The sequence below is a fragment of the Amblyomma mixtum genome, chromosome 3 (genome assembly GCF_055824585.1).
Source record: "Amblyomma mixtum isolate Tamu chromosome 3, ASM5582458v1, whole genome shotgun sequence".
Taxonomy (NCBI): Eukaryota; Metazoa; Arthropoda; class Arachnida; order Ixodida; family Ixodidae; genus Amblyomma; species Amblyomma mixtum.
Window position 1 is genome coordinate 125,468,630 of NC_143014.1, and position 16,488 is coordinate 125,485,117.

The 16,488-nt window shown below is 48.8% G+C and overlaps 1 pseudogene; it reads right to left on the reverse strand.

Moving 5' to 3' along the window:
- Positions 1–4,427: 4,427 nt before the first annotated feature.
- On the reverse strand, positions 4,428–16,157 carry LOC149351745 (uncharacterized; annotated as a pseudogene).
- Between the last annotated feature and the right edge of the window lie 331 nt (positions 16,158–16,488).

Here is a 16,488-nt window from a genome sequence, read left to right on the forward strand (position 1 = left end):
CGATATCGTTCAAATTGTTGGACAAACTACTTGTTTGAGGGTGATCTCCTGCACCTTCTCCCAACGTCAAGGCGCTGAATAAAGAGAGAATGGGTGAAAATGAGTTCCCTCTTAAGTCGGAGGTAGGTGATGTATTATCATAAATGCTTTCTCTTTTCGATGGTGGAGTAAGAGCTCTTCTTCATTGGGCCTTAATGCTGGCCGAAATAAAGTTTCTTTTCCTCCTCCTCCTTCTACAGAAATCAGAAACTTCGATTGGTTAGAAGAGCCAGTACTCTTATGTAGGGTTGTACGATATATAATATTTCGATACCGAATCTAACACGAGGAGTCTAGCTTGGGTACCGAAACCAATGCGAAACCAATAATGAAAGAAATGGTTAGACAATAATCGTACAAAAGGAATATTCATGCTGAACCGCGAAAAACTTGCGGAAGCGCTATACTTCATGGACAAGTCCAGCTTTTCTGGACATCATTTTTAGATGTGTGGCAACTAAGGAATACTGTCAAGTACTGGTGTGAACACGTTTTTTGGAATTGTCGAACCTTCCCGTGCGTACCAAAATCTTGGTTTTAAAGTTTGTCCTACGCTCGTACTGGGTTGTTTACAGTGCCATAGAAGACGTAGTCCAGAGTTCGACGAAAATTAGTCCGGCGAGGAAATGACATCCTTCTAAAAAAAAACCTAACACTCGCCAAGAAATTGAAGAACAACAGGGTAAAAAACAAAGACGTTTCGGGACCACTCGCCAAGAAATTGAAGAACAACAGGGTAAAAAACAAAGACGTTTCGGGACCCCTAGGGATCCCTTGTTCACAATAGAAACGAAAAACGGATCGGCCGCGTTTATACAAGCGAAGGTCGCTGTAATGAGCATGCGTAAGCTGCAGGCATGGGCCCGCGTGTCCGATTAAGTGCGTGCGGAGTTGATTGGATGCGGAATGATTCTAGGAGAAGGCGGGATGATAATGATTTCTCGGTGGATATGATACTGGCTGCGTCCCAGGCGATAATGTGGCCGGTGCTTTTTTGGTGATCTGCCAAGGCGTTTTCCTCGGTGCGCCCCTTGGCAACGTCATTTTTATGCTCCCTGGGCTGTCTCCTGTACCAAAGGCACCAATGTGGCGCCTTTTGACAATAAATACTTGAGAACGAGCACGGAACAACGTTCGGGCAGTGCCCGCGCAAGCGGCCACAGAAGGAATCGGCGGATGTATGAACTGTTAGTGTGCCATCTCACGATAAGCGAAAAAAAAAGAATTCATACACAGCTTCCCACTGAACAATGCGTTTATCCAGAATTTCTGAGTATGGTTAGAGAGGTAGGTTTTGAAAGAGTGAACAGAAACCTTGAGGCAGTATTTTCACTCGGTGATTATCATTTCATGGGTCTCGGAAAATTACCGTTTGCTACTGCCGACGACGGCGAACAATCTAACGCCAAATGACAGTTGACGAGAGGGTCGAGAAATGGAAGCCATATCCACCGATATCAAGCATGAATGCAGTCTTTTCTAAACTTGGCCGAACGCTGCCGCGTCGACTAGTTTTGGAAGCCATATGCTTTGAGCACCATGGACGCCGCACCAATGGACGCGTCGCGGCGACGAACGCGCGGAAATCAATCGTGGCAGCATGGTGCGCGACGTCGGAGTGGGCCCTGTTTTTGAACCAGATGCCGAAGAAAACTACAGCGAGCCCGGCTGTGTTCTTCTGTCTGCTATTCGAGAACTTTTCGAGAACTTGAGGTCGTATTCGATTCGTTATGGAGAAATTTTGAATGTGCGCTGTTTGATTCGTTCACCGAATCGAATTGTAGGATATTACATTAGATGCTAGAATATGACGAATATTCGCGCACCCCTATTCCTGAGACAGATACGTTCCTGAAGGCGTCAACGACCAGCTCATATAGTAGACTCTCTAACACCTGCCGGTCAAGAGCGAGGTACATCCGGAACACAAAGGACGGAAATACAACTGATTCACGCACACACCAGACAGAAGGAATGCAAGGCCCGGAGCAGACCAGCCACGGATGGGGAGATGATGGGCTCATTAAGACTCAGCGCCGCTGAAACCAAGGAGATCATTGGAGAATGGTAATTTTTGGTAAATTGTATTTTGAGAAGACGAAATGCCGCAGTATCTGTCTCACATATCTAGGCGGACCCCTGAACCGCGCCGTAAGGGAAGGGAGGAAGGTGGGAGTGAAAGAAGAAAGAGAGAAAGAGGTGCCGTAGTGGAGGTCTGCGGAATAATTTAGACCACCTGGGGGTCTTTAACGTGCACTGACATCGCACAGCACACGGGCGCCTCCTGCATTTCGCCTCTATTGAAATGCGGCCTCCGCGGTCGGGTTCGAACCCGGTTACCCCGGCTCGGTAGACGAGCGCCTCACCACTGAGCCACCGCGGCGGGGCGGTAATTTTTGCTGTGCGATGGTTTTGACTAGGCGAGGAAATTAACTGCTGAATCATTTTGGAAGGCAGATAATTTTACATTGAGCAGAATAAAAGGCAACTACAGGCCGTTGGAGAGAACTGAACCCGCAACCACCGCCTTTGTATACAGTGCTCTACCAAGTGAGCCACGGTGACTGCCTGGCTGTACTGCCTTCGGAGCTATTCATCTTGTCGTCTTATGTTCGCTATCCTCACCCGCGCCACATCACACAATAGCAGGAGACATGAGTTACGTAGTAGAATGTGGTCAAGCGGGGACCCACACAGGGCTGGTACCACTTTCAAACGTGATTGCCCGGATAGCAGGGTTCCCTCTTCTTTTATTCTCTGTAAAACTATTCGGCTAAAATATTTACTAAGCTAACTTCCTCGTCCGGTTAACACCACTACAACAACAAACAAAAAATATTCCCGTACGCTTCCCGTAGGCTCCTTCTTATAGCAGTACTGATACGATGTGTGGTATTGGAGGGTTCTCGTGCAGCTGATGCTTTCCCCATTAGACAAGGCCCTATATTGAGACGAGTTTCACCAGCAGCGACTACGTCCACCATTCTCACCTGGAGTGGCGCTGGTGAACAATATGAACTGCAGGGTAGACGTAACATGGACTTACCAAAGCAGGTCGGCAGACGGCCGCCGTCGTAGTTCGCTTGGCTAGAGCATTGCTTGAGACATGCGGAAGACTTGGATTTTAGTGGCACCAGCGGTTGCCTTTTATGCTTTCTGTAACACACACCGGCGAAGCATTACTCATTGTATTCTTCCCTGCACTCAACACCAGTACGAGTAAGTTGAGAATGAAATAAAAAAGTACATTCCCGTATGCTTTCTTCAGTTTAAATGACTGATGGCGCCTTTCGTGAATACACTCTTCAAATAGAATGGCCTGAACACGAGACACAATAAAGCTATTGCGGAACTTACTTTCCCCTTAGCTATCGACCAATTTTATATGCATGGTCGAATCAGCCTACGAAGAAACAAGCGATTCGGAAAACTGCAATGTCTGGACGACCGCCACCTTCAGTCTCTTGCCTTATTCGTGCAGAGTAACTAGTTCGCTTTCTTTGGCTGCTGACGCTGTCTGACGCGCCACGGAATTAGCACCCTTTTCTTCCGCCTCTCCGCCGCGTTTGGCGGCCTTGACGGTCTTCGATATAGCCTCGCCCTTTTCAGCTGCGGCGTCGAATCCACGAAGAATTCCAGTTTAGAAGAGCCTTGCTGCTCTCTACTCATTCGGCTCCATTCTAAGGCCGCAGCACAACTACTTACGAGTATGTGAATTGAATGCGGTAGAACTAACGCAAAACCCAAAGGATGATCTGTGCCCTTCCCCTTTATGTTAGTGCGGAAGCCGGCACGACTTCTAGTTGAACGCATCAACTACAAGCGCACAGATTATCACAGCGCTAATTGAGCCACCTGCCAGCTGTTCGGTAGATGCAGCACTTGGCACCTTTAACATTATTCACAAACATTTTATAATTAGCCTGAGTACAGGCATTATTGCAGTAGTACACAAGAAAGAAGAGAGCAAAAAAGAATAAAGACAAATAAAATGACACGAACGAAACTGCCACTTACTTCTTGCTCATCACTTTCCAGAGCGTATTTTATGGGCAAACGAAACGCCAAAATATAACAAGACATAAATAATTGAAAATGCCTCTTTGTCCTATGCCCGAGCTGTACAAGGCACTGCGCACATACTGCACGGGGATCGGGCGCTGCTTCCGGTGTCGCTCGCATCCGATAGACGCGGGTCACTCGGATTGCAACCATCTCAGCGGCCTTTCGTCCAAAACCCATGCCGGAGACCCACTGGTTGCACGTGTGATGGGCAGCGGGACGAGCGACGCCATCTCGAGGGCCAGATGGGTGGCAGTCTGGCTGACGGTGGCTGACGACGTGGTAGGCAAACTCGGCAGCTCGCCCACTACCCATCACGCCATCAGCTAGTTGAGGCGGTCACAGTCGAGGTTCCATTCACTGACGCCATTGGAGACGCGAAATTCCGGGTTATTGTCCGAAGCGGTGGAGGTGATGACGCGGCCGTAAGAAACAGCAAGGAACCGTGGGCTTGCACGGCGTGCAGACACTGTTCGAGCAGTTGCCTCCCAGCAGCTGGACCGACCGCATCCATTCGGCCGCATTCATGTTGGCGGAAGCTGCTGGCCCGCGGTCTATGAATAGTGCGCTGCCCTGCAATTACCAGATTATCGAGCTTCAAATGTGGATGGAATGCATGCGCTATGTAGCGCTACGGTACACAGAATATGATGCCGGAGCAGCATTCCTTGTACCACGTAGGACTAATCCAAAAGGCGGTAGCAGCTCGCGATACAAAAGACGAGGGTATTATGGACGGTAAATGTCTCGCACTGCGAGCGCTGCTATAGAAAAATCTAGTTTTCTTAAATTAAAGGTCATTCGCGCTTTTTCTCATTTCAAGCAGTGCCTCTTACGCACCGTTGCTTGAAGAGAGGATGAGGTCCACTGCTCTTCGAAAACTGCCACTCAGAGAGTAATAGCAAATGTGGGAGTACCTACCACGGAGGGTGTAATGTCTGCGCTGCGCGCGCTTCTGTCGATTTATAATTTCTATGGAGTGCGAATGCTGCGAATTACATGTGATTACCGGTTGTTAAGTCGATGCTTAATAGGGATTAACGAATGTGGGACTGTGCGTGGCTGCGTGACAATTTCGTCAAGAAATCAGTTTGGGAGAAACAGCTTTTAGAAGTGACTGCAGAATTAGTGCGACAAAAAAAACCTAACGTACAAGAGAGAACTGACAAAAGGAACGCTCGTGTAGCGTCTCCTCTTCCTTTGCGCTAATTATTTAGTCACACAATTCCCCCTCGCTAAACTTCATGAGGTGACGAGTTTTTAGATACCCTTGTTGCTTAGCTAGTTCGTAAGCTATGATCTCAGAAGAGCCAGCGCAAAAGGAAAACGGGCAGGTCGTCCTCCTAAATTCCTGTCCGTTGTCCATTTGCGCTGCTTCTTCTGAGAGCTTCTAGATGCTCTTCGCAGAGCATTCAGATTTTCTTCTTTTTCTATTATTCTCGAAGACGAGATATTAACCCTTCGTAACCAATTTAAAACGGATAACATCACAATCAGTGAAGATTTCTCACCGGCTACGCGCCAGGCTCGGGAAAAACTTCTTGAATTCGGAAATATTCACGCTGGCCCTCGCTCTTTTAAGATACGCTATAACAAGCTGCATGTCAATAAAAAATGCTTCATGTATAACCCTACCAAGGACACTGTTGAAGAAATCGTGGCACGTGGCGAATCGTCTAGATTGGATTCTGTGGCTGGATCTTCCGCTTCACCGTAGGGAATCGCGATGGGTAGTGGACAGTTGCTATCGTCGATATCTGTTCTTTATACTAACGTCAGGAGCCTACCTAACAAGCATACTTCTTTATCTTCTGCCATAGACGCATGCTCAGCTGACATTATAGCGCTAACCGAAACCTGGCTTCCAACGCATGTATCGGATTCCGAAATCTTCCAAAACGCTCATCGCTACTCGGTATATCGTTGCGATAGAATATCCAAATGTGGCGGCGGTGCTTTACTTGCTATTTCTAAAGACATTCCATCTTCATGTATCCAAGTCTTCAGCGAATTAGAACTAATATTTGCGTCAATAGTGATAGGTCATCTTAAACTGATTATTGGCGTCTGTTACCGTTCTCCTTCTTATTCGTCTACATTCACTAACGAACTTCACGATGCTATCAATCTTGTTCGCGCACGATTTTCTTCATCACCACTTTTTCTACTTGGAGACTAATTTTTCAACTATTTCATGGACTGCTCAGCCGCCTTCTTCATCTTCCCTTTCGTATCAAGCTAAAGAATTCCTAGAACTATGCACCATGTTTTCGCTAACTCAGTAACAAAAGCCACAAGGACAGTAAATAACGCTTCGAACACTCTTGATCTAATTCTAGCAACTAATCCAGAGTTAGCTACTGATATAACATATCTTCCAGGCATCAGTGATCACGTTCTGCTCAATTTTTGCATTAATATACCACGTCCAAAACCGACCAAAATAAAAAAAAATCATTCTAGATTACAAACGCGCCAACTTCGCCACTATTAACAATGAACTGGGCATATTTGTTGATTACTTTATTGCTAACTCTGACTACTACTCTGTCGAAGAAAACTGGATATCATTCAAAACGAAGCTTCACGAACTAACTGATAAGTATATCCCTAAGCGCATCGTCACCTCTAATCCACAAGCACCTTGGCACAACTCTCACATCAAACTATTATCTAACAAAAAGAAACGTTTATACCGCCGCGCGAAGCTTTCACCATCTAACGCGCGATGGGCGAAGTACAAGTCTGCTTCCGACGCTTACGTCAACGCGATGAAACAAACAAAGAATACTTTTTTGTCTGCCACATTACCAACTATTTTGAAAACGAGTGTTAAGAAATTCTGGCGCGTTATACACCCTGAGAACGACCCATTAATTAGACTACAAGATGCCTCCGGTAACCTTATCCCCAGTGATCTTTGTGTTTCCGTGCTGAATAACACATTCGTTGAAAGCTTTTCCTCCATTTCAAGCGTTAATCTGCCTCACATACAGCACCACAGGTTCCCGACAATGTCACCTATAACTATCGATCCACCTGGCATAGCCAAATTAATTGAATCTTTGAAAAATGATTCTTCACCTGGTTCTGATGCGATTAGCGCTAAATTTCTAAAAAATACTTGTGCTTATAGTTCAGTTATACTAACCATACTTTTTCAACAGTCACTCGACACAGCAAGCCTTCCTAACGACTAGAAAATTGGGAAGGTGGTTCCACTTCACAAGTCCGGTGGTAAGCACTCCCCTCAAAACTTTCGTCCCATTTCGCTTACTAGCACATGCTGCAAATTACTAGAACATATCATTTTCAAGCATGTCGCTACCTTTCTCCATGAGAATTCATTTTTCACACCTGCGCAACATGGTTTTCGTCAAACATACTCATGTGAAACTCAATTGCTTGCCTTTACTGATAAGCTATACCGCATACTTGAACACTCATCTTGTGCTGACTGCATTTTCTTGGATTTTTCCAAAGCCTTTGATAAAGTATGTCATAAATTGCTGCTACATAAATTGAGCCATCTTAATCTCAATCCTAACGTCTTCGACTGGATTAAATCTTTCTTTCTTAACCGTTGGCAATTTGTGCATGCTAATAACACTAATTCGCCGAGTGCTAACGTGCTATCTGGTGTTCCACAGGGATCGGTCCTTGGACCACTCCTATTCTTAATCTATATTAATGACCTTCCTTCTGCCATATCTTCCAACATTCACATTTTTGCTGACGATTGTGTAATATTTCGGGAAATAAATAACGTTAACGATACTGACACTCTCCAGTGAGGCCTCAATTTGGTGTCAGACTGGTGCACTACATGGAATATGGAATTAAACATTAATAAATGTAAAGCTTTGCGTGTTTCCCGTGCACCTAATGCTCTTCCTTCATATTATCTTAACGGCACTCCTCTTGATTGGGTAAAAACATACAAGTACCTAGGTATTCATATCACTCAAAATTTAACATGGTCTATTCATATTGACTACGTTATTAATAACGCTAACAGCATGTTAGGGTACTTACGTCGCAATTTTTCAGGCGCTCCCTCATCTCTTAAGCTTATACTCTATAAAACACTTATACTAGAATACGCAGCATCAATATGGGACCCTACACATGATAACCTTGTATATTCCTTGGAACTAGTCCAAAATAATTCCGTTCGCTTCCTTCTTTCAAATTACAACCGTACGGCAAGCATCACAGCCATGAAATCTAACGTGTCACTCCCACCGTTACAATCTCGCCGTAAAATTGGTCGCCTAACACTATTTCACAAGCTATATCATCACGTTACGCTTCACGACTATTTCATATCACCCCCAGAATACATTTCACGTCGCATCGATCAGCGCCACAACGTTGGCATCCCAACATGCCACGCCAAATCTTTTCAGTCATATCTTCCTCGCACATCTGTGGAATGGAACCGCCTTCCCCCCGATATTGCAGCCATTGCAGATAACAAAACCTTTCACGACGCAATAGCTAACATTGTTTATTCTGAAAGAAGCTGATCATGTGTTATATCTGTTTCCACTGTGTTATGTACATTGATTTTATGTTATTTACGCTTTGTGAATGTTGTTTGTTTTAATCTGGAGAAAATTTATTTTGTACTACCTGTTTTCACTGTATTATTTCATTGTTCTTTATCCTAATTAACCCACTCCCCTCTGTAATGCCTTTGGCCCTGAGGGTACAATAAATAAAATAAAGAATGGCGACAGTCTTTGGAGAAAAACTCAAAGTTATTTACCTCTTTTATAGGCTGTTTAGCCAGCAGGTCATAGTCCCAGGCGGTGCAGGGCATGACGCTGCCCCAAGCAACTGCAGAAGCAGCGGGCTCACGCTGCGCTCGGTGATTGTACGAACCGTCGACTTCAAACAGCATAGCCAGCCCTTTCCATTCGGCGGAGTTCATGATGTCAACAGCCGGTGGCCAGAGGTCCATGAATAGTGCGCTACCCTGCAATGACCAGATCGTGAGATGCAGCTGGCGTGCATGCACCTTCTGGTGCCAGGAACATGGGGAACCACAGTGGCAAGAATGTCCTGTGAAATTAAGCAGGATATTCGCCGACAAAGACGTCTGGAAACTGGAGCAACGCTTCGTGTGCGGCATAATCCCTGGCGGTAATAGTTCGCAATGTAAAATATGAAGGAATGTACCTCTAGCGTAGTACAGTGCATCACACCGCAAGCGCTGCTGAGCTGAAGATCACGCCGATTAAAGGTGCAGTGAAAAGGAATCTGAACTCATCTTTTTGCCGCGGGAACTCAATCTACACGTTCCGAGCATTCTTAGAAGCTTAGAATTATTGCCCTGTGTGGCCTATTTCCCTAATTAAATCGAATTAACGTCCGGTTCCCGCCTTTCTTTTTTGAATTCTCCCCGTACGGTGGGCGGAGTCGACCAACGCGTGGACTTACTTGCACACAGTCCCGTGGCTGCTGGCCGCTCTGCCATCGGCGGAGTAATAAGTAGCAATGTGTAGAAGCAAATAGTCCCCGCGTATTTTTATTTCTGCGGGCCTTTTTGGCGCCTATATTATCTGCTAAAGAAACTATTTATTCATGGAAACCTACAAAACTAAATAAAGCGAAAGCAAAGCCTCCACGGAGCAGGGTGAAAGGCACTCCACGCGTTGGTCGACTCTGCCCACCGTACGGGGAGAATTCAAAAATTAAAGGCGGGAGCCGAACGTTAAATCGATTTAATTAAGTAAATGGGCCACACAGGGCAATAAGTCGCAGTTTCTAAGAATGCCCGGAACTTGTAGATCGAGTTCCCGCGGCAAAAAAAAACGAGTTCAGATTCCTCTTCAGTGCACCTTTAAAGGGAGAGGTCAGCTATAGCTTTTGAAATAGATCTGGTGTAATTAAAACCGTTATCGTAAAGTTTTAATACTGCTGTTATTTAGTTAACAGGGTGCTGTGATTTACGGCACCTCGAGAGTGCCTACACAGGGCACTGCGACGTATACGACAGGCGTAGCTCGTTGGCTGCCCACTCTCTCGCGACCCAACACTGTGGTTACCTCGACAAGTCTCAGCCTTACTCCTGCAGCGGTTCTCTTTCATTGGCCTTACCGCACCGCCTCGTCCTTCTGCAAGGAATGGATGGTTTGGATAAATACGTAATGCTCGACCCTCATCTCACCCTTCACATATCAGAGGTATCTCACTCGCATTCTTTGCCAACATCTGGTCCTGTAGATGGTTTACCCTGATGCCTGCTGCTCCTTTGTTATGAAAACCACCAACAATCCTAGTTCTGCCATCGTTACACACTTTCTACTGCACTCTGATTTCTGAAGGTTTTTTCCATGAGCTTAGGACATCCATTCAATCCGAGCGCAGTGACATGGCACTCTTCATTCCGACAAAGGTGTGTCCATTGTCAAAGGTTATAAGCCAAGCACAGGCTGCCAAGCGCCGCGGGTAGAAGCTTCGCGCGAGCCGAAGGACCCCGGTCAGACCGTCGCCGTGCGCACACTGGCGCACTGTTGCGGCGTGCCCTCAGTCTCCCCATGGAGAAAAGCGGAGGGCAGCAACGAAATAGGGCTCTAGCTTCCGCAACAAGACGTTTATTTAGGTGTCCCTCATGCGACGCTTGATATTTCCGAATCACCCCGTCCCGGGACGGGGCGGAAGAACAAGCTTAGGGGCACCCACCGGGTGACATATACAATGGGCGCTGCCAGCACAGCACGCTGCTTCATGAGTAAGGCTGTGACCTCTCGAGTAAGCCTCTTGTTTCAGCACGACCCGGGAAGGGGCGATTCAGAAATATTAAGCGTCGCAAGAGAAACACCTGAATAAGCATATTATTCCTGAAATGAGAGCCCTGTTTCACTGCGGCCATCCGCTCTCCTCCCTGCGGAGACTGAGTTTGTAACGCAACGGCACACAAGTGTGCATGCCTCTATGCCTGACCGGAACCCTTCGGCTTGCGCGAACCTAGAACACGCGGGGCTTGACAACCCATGAGTAAAGTTTCACAGGTTCTTTCGTCTTCCTTATTGCACCAGCGGTGCCCCGCCAGAGACGGGTTGGTTTCAACTCGAAGACTGAAGCTCTTCGCACCAGGGGTGCCCGTCAGAGACGGTCTTGTGTTCAGTTGAGACGCAGGGGTAAGGCGAACACTTCAAATTTTATGTACAGTATTTACAATAGATACAAGTTAAGGCACTAGACACATTAAGCAGCAAAAAGGACAAACCAAACAACAAAAAGGTGGATCTGGCTAATACTAGGGGAGGCCCCTACTCGGCATTGCCGAAGATGCGTTGCATCTCACCTTAGCGCAGAACCCCGCTTCCAGCTCCGGGGCCCGGTTTTAAAGCCCTAAAGGCCCGGCCTACATTTCGTGGCTTCCAATCATGTTACAATGTTCACATGATTGGTTTAGGGAGAGCCTGACCAGCCCTCCAGCTCCCGTAAGGTGAAGAACCCTCTCCACCACAAAATAAATACACAAATACACATTCGTGCCAGCACGTGCGCGAATCGGTACCGCGGGGCGGGGGGACACCCGAATTTCCCAGCGCGCTCGCAAGCGGCCGCGTTCCGAGAAAGGAGACGCTCCGCTTTGAGCGCCCCCAGCCGCGTTCCAATGACCCCCGCGAACGCTACCGATACCTTACACGCCCTTCCCAAGATTCTACAAAGGGCTCAAATGGCACTTTTAGAATACAAACAAAAGGGATCGGTGTCTGACACGAAACTACCCTTCGGGTGACATAACATAAACAAAACGTACACATTAAAATGCGCGTTTCACACCTGTAAAACCAGCACATTCACCGAAGTCCAAGCTGTCGCGCTGCGACCAGTTGCACCAACAAAACCAAAAACAACACTTTACACGGGCACCAACACAACATTACTCAAAATGCACACTTAAATACACACAGTATCATGCCTGCCGTGCGCCGTAGCACAGCGTCCAAGTTGGTGCGTTGCACCCAGTTCACCAGCATGCACACCCGCGTCCTGCTCGACACACACACCGACACTCGCAACTAGAGCGTTCAGTAGCACTCGCACGACGTCCGTAAGTGGCCACGTGAGCCTCCTTAGTCGCACCGAGCGTCCTTGTGTGCGTTCGAGCCACTACGCGTCTCAACACAATTAACGCCTAACTGCCACTCGGCTCATTAGGCTGGTGCTACAGCGGAGCAAGAATTCAAAAATTTCTGCCCTCCAGGATCGAAAACAACGTCCTGATCCTCGATAAGTCCAAATCTTTGACCCCACGACGCACCTGAGGGCCCGCTCTCTCTGGCGCGCCGGTACGAGCCGCGCGCTGCATAAGGAGCATAGCCCCTGCCCTGTAACCGTACCACTGACGCCGGTTTTGCTACTCTTGATCTGGCATACTGCAGCACGGAACGTACTTCTCCACGCAGCGACTTTCAATTTGAAAGCCACGCCCTTGCCTCCTGCTACTTCGCCTCGCTTGGAACCATTTGCCCCGTTCCTCCACGAGCAAACACTGATGTTGCCATTCCCTGCTTGATAGGCATTTGCCGGCTTCGTGTCATCGTCTAACTCCGAGGCTCCATGAGCTCCCTGACAGTCACTTGACCCGAGCTTGCCTTGCGGCAAGTCGCCACTCATTTCCGGGTCCTCGACTGACCTGGCCGGGCACACACCGGGTGCGTTCGACAACTGCGCGGCGCTCTGCCCGGTCGGCCCAGCGGGCCCACCTCCGCTCTCTGCCTCGGATGTAGAGCTGTAGTCACCAGGAACGCTACGGGGCACTTCATGCCCTATGGCCGACACAGTGTGTGTTTGCAGCAACGCCAGATTTTCACCGGTTACTAGCTCCGTGTCGGAGGTCACAATCTTAGTCATAGAGCCTGCAGGAATTAGATCACTCTCCTGCTTGGTTTCGGACAATTTGGTCTCGACTGGCCCTAGACCATCAGAATTGGACTGCTCTTTTTCTTTGCTAGCCGCCCGCAGTGGCGAAACTGTGATTCCTTCAGAAATCTCGTTTTCGCTCTCTGCGGCATTTCCCAACAGAGAGGCGTCCGCGCATATCGGCTGATTACCTACAGCGACCTGACTGCTCTTTCCTCCACCTGTGCTTGAGCAGCATAAGTCTTTGTCTTCCAGCACAGGCGGCCTCATCTCTCGGGACTCGGAGCAGTTCTCCGTGGCTGATTGACTGGCTCTTCTACTCTCCTTGATCTGAGAGATCTCGAGCTCTACCTGCTGGCGTCTTGCTTCTATAACCTTTAAGACATACTTAACATCCTGAGGTTCTTCCTCGCGAAGCAGCGCCTTTCCACCATTTACTTTCGCAAGTTGAGCCTGAAGGTCCGCTAAGCGCGCCTTCGCTAACTCAACCTGGTACCTCACATCGAGCGAGGGCCGGCTTGGATAGCTTTCCATACCGCCTTCCGTACCCCTCAGCTGTCCTACCGGCTCGAACACAGGGACGTGAACAATGCGACCAAGGAAACTCACGGTTTCGATGCGTCGATCCGCATTGCCAGCTCCTTGGCGTCGGAGTCCACCGCCACTTTCCTCGGACGCTGCGATGAGCTGTCGCACGCCGCTGGTCCGCCGCCGGGGACCGTCAAGTTATCGACGCGCTGCTTTTCTGAACCGAATGCAGTCTCGCGTCGCTGCACTACTGCCGTGGTCCTTGCGTCCTTGCCGGCGTCTCTCCGCAGGTCCTTTCTCGAACGCTGCTGTTGCCTGACCGTCGCCTTTCTCCCTGCGTTCAATCTTCTTCCTGCGCCGTCTTCCGATGGCCGCAGGATCCTGTCGACTGCGCCAGTAAATTTCACAGGTTCTTTCGTCTTCCTTATTGCACCAGCGGTGCCCCGCCAGAGACGGGTTGGTTTCAACTCGAAGACTGAAGCTCTTCGCACCAGGGGTGCCCGTCAGAGACGGTCTTGTGTTCAGTTGAGACGCAGGGGTAAGGCGAACACTTCAAATTTTATGTACAGTATTTACAATAGATACAAGTTAAGGCACTAGACACATTAAGCAGCAAAAAGGACAAACCAAACAACAAAAAGGTGGATCTGGCTAATACTAGGGGAGGCCCCTACTCGGCGTTGCCGAAGATGCGTTGCATCTCACCTTAGCGCAGAACCCCGCTTCCAGCTCCGGGGCCCGGTTTTAAAGCCCTAAAGGCCCGGCCTACATTTCGTGGCTTCCAATCATGTTACAATGTTCACATGATTAGTTTAGGGAGAGCCTGACCAGCCCTCCAGCTCCCGTAAGGTGAAGAACCCTCTCCACCACAAAATAAATACACAAATACACATTCGTGCCAGCACGTGCGCGAATCGGTACCGCGGGGCGGGGGGACACCCGAATTTCCCGGCGCGCTCGCAAGCGGCCGCGTTCCGAGAAAGGAGACGCTCCGCTTTGAGCGCCCCCAGCCGCATTCCAATGACCCCCGCGAACGCTACCGATACCTTACACCATGCATAGCGTAGAACCCAGAAAATACACACTTTTGGGACAATGCAGACTGTCATGGCACTGCGCTCGGATTCAACTTATCTCCTATGCGAATGGTAAAGCCTTGCGAAATCACAGCAGAGCACAAAGGTTGTAAAGATTGGTGAACTCGGCTTGTTGGTGGTTTCCATAACCAGGCAGCAAGCCTCAGGGTAAACCAACTGACGGTACCGGATGTGGGCCAAGAATGCGATTGACATCAGGTGTCAAGAGTGATATGAGGGCCAAGCAATGCGTATTTATCTGAACCATCCATTCCTTGCAGAAGGACGAAGTTGTGCGGTAAGTTTGATGAAAGCGCACCGATCAAACCACAAAACCTATTCCCACTGCAAAGGACACTGCACACAAGCCTCATATCTTCAGGCGAATCCTTTTAAGGGAATACAAGCAGTTTAAGGTTAGGGTCTAGTAGCGAATTTGACTATGCCATAGAAAGAAGATGGTGCTTAGAAGATGCATAGAAAGTGCACGGAAATCCTGCGCCGTCATGATACTTGAGACATTTGGCCATAGAAAGAAGATGGTGCTTAGAAGATGCATAGAAAGTGCACGGAAATCCTGCGCCGTCATGATACTTGAGACATTTGAGATGATATTTCTGGTAGTGATGAGAGGTTGCTTTCAAGGAACGCCGAAGGAGTCTTTGATAAAACAATTCAATGGTGACTGCAGCCATTTCATAGCATATATCACTGTTCCTACCACCCGATGTGTTTGCATTAAAATTGCAGCATATCTGAATATATCCGCCCTAAAAAATCTATGTGAAGGTGCGCACAGAACTGTAGCGGGGCGAGAATGGCGCATCGGGTATACGCCGTGCCACTCATGCCCTCTCCCACTCAGTATGACTTGGAATCCACGAGATGTGGCCAGAGCTTCCTCCACAATGTAGTGCGAGCACGGTGGTGTTGAAGAATTGTGCATCGATCTGTGATTCCGAGAGGTGACGATTTTGCAGTATGCACCATGTGGCATTCAAGTCCCGTGAAGCGCAGTGCGCAGTAAAGTCGCTTCCGGCACGTTGCAGGTCATACTGAGCGCGGCATACACACTCACGTACAAGAGCTGTGGTACAACATTCAGTGACCGCTGGCTATATGTTCACGAATATAAAGCTTGCAGGCAATAATGCCCCAGGTCTTTTTTTTTTCTCTCACTATTTCTTGTGCACAGCAGCATGCAAGGAACTGACGCAGGAGATCTGCCGCGAGAATCTTTCCGAACCGTCTTGATCAAACTACTACTAGCCGCTTGGACGGATGCGGTCGCTCCTTATCGTGGGCCTGCCATACGGCTCTACATAGCGTTACCTTGAAGCTGGCGTCGTGGCTGGCGAAGTCGGTGCGTGCCATGAGGGCGCTCACGAGGGCGACGAGCTCGAAGTGACCGTGGTCTCCGAACGGCCCCTCGTCGAAGCTCTCCGCCACGTGCTCCAGCTGGTGCGGCCCCTGACCCTTGCCCGCGAAGCCAGCTGACTCCAACGTCGCGAGCGCCTGGGTCTCCAAGGGTCTGAGCGAACGGAGGCTGCTCCGACTGCAAAAGAACATCCTCCCTGGTGAGCTGCGCATTCTGAAGTGCTGACGCTTCTTCATCTGCGCGAGAGCTCGGTGTCACGGGGCCACGTCACGCTTAGGGCGCCGCTGCTCTTCTTCGTCGTCATTCTCTTCCTCCCGCTGGTATAGGCCATTGGGCGCATTTGTTTTTGCAGCCCAGGTATACTCGCTGACAGGTCTCGTCGTCCGCTCTGACAGAGCGCCATGGTCACATGACCTACTTGCCAGAGACCGCTTGGGGAAACGCCGCCAGAGCCGGGCTTCCCGTCGGTTACCGTACCAGGGCGCGCTGTCATCTGATACTAGACGACGCAACGTAAGGCGA